The following is a 304-nucleotide window of genomic DNA, read 5'->3' on the forward strand; positions in this document are numbered from 1 at the left end:
TGGTTTTTAATACTAAAAAATTTCGCGTGCAAAGAGAAAAATCTGTTTGGGGAACGACCAAGACCTGTAACAGAAGGCGCCGTGTCTGGGATGCGCAGAGCGCGAGACTGCACGCGGAGGATGCAGTGCTGGAATCGGTGATGAAGGCGGCAAACCTTGCACCTCTCGCCTCTTACTCCCGGGGCTCTCGGGCCCCTTGGCCTCACCCGTCGAAGACTTCATTTCCCAGCATGCCAAAGGGCTGGCCGGCCGGAAGGCTCCGTGCCCGCCGCGGGGCATGATGGGGGAGTTGGAGCTTTCCATC

Source organism: Capricornis sumatraensis, chromosome 23 (genome assembly GCF_032405125.1).
Source record: "Capricornis sumatraensis isolate serow.1 chromosome 23, serow.2, whole genome shotgun sequence".
In the NCBI taxonomy this organism is placed as follows: domain Eukaryota; kingdom Metazoa; phylum Chordata; class Mammalia; order Artiodactyla; family Bovidae; genus Capricornis; species Capricornis sumatraensis.